This window comes from Acanthamoeba castellanii (genome assembly GCF_000313135.1).
Source record: "Acanthamoeba castellanii str. Neff unplaced genomic scaffold scf7180000084650, whole genome shotgun sequence".
NCBI classification, from domain to species: Eukaryota; Discosea; order Longamoebia; family Acanthamoebidae; genus Acanthamoeba; species Acanthamoeba castellanii.
In genome coordinates, this window is record NW_004457274.1 from 13,170 (window position 1) to 13,757 (window position 588).

Sequence of the window (588 nt, forward strand, 5' to 3'; positions counted from 1 at the left end):
CTTGATCGGCACCAGATCCACACCGATGATGACGCTGCTCACGGGCATGTACTTGGCCGCCACCTGCAGCCTGGTTTGTTTTTTTGTTTGTGTGAAAAAAAAACAAACACAGGTGATTAGTGGTTTTTTCTTTTCTTTTTTCATGCCAGGACCCAAACGAGACCAGCCAAAAAAGAGAGTACATGGGCGACATCTCGCAATGCAGAGCTCGCGAGCATGAAATCGCCATTTTGGCGATTTTGTAAATTGAATTGAGATGAATGAAAAGGAAAAGGAAGCGTACCAGCCTCCGGGGGCGGCGCAAAGATCGATGAGGGCACGGGCGGACGAAAGGAAGTCATGCTTCTTGTTGAGCTGGACCAACTTGAAGGCGGCACGCGAGCGGAAGCCCTGGTCCTTCGCGAGGTAATAGTACTTACAGAGGAGTTAAGGAAACAATTGAAAATCGCGATTTCAACAAGAGTTATAGAATTAAAATCGCAATTAAGAGAGAACACTTTGCGAAGTAAAACAAAAACAGAGAGGTGTTATAAAACATGAGAAATCGATCAAAATTGATGAGAGTAAGAGAATAATCTAAGGTTTGGG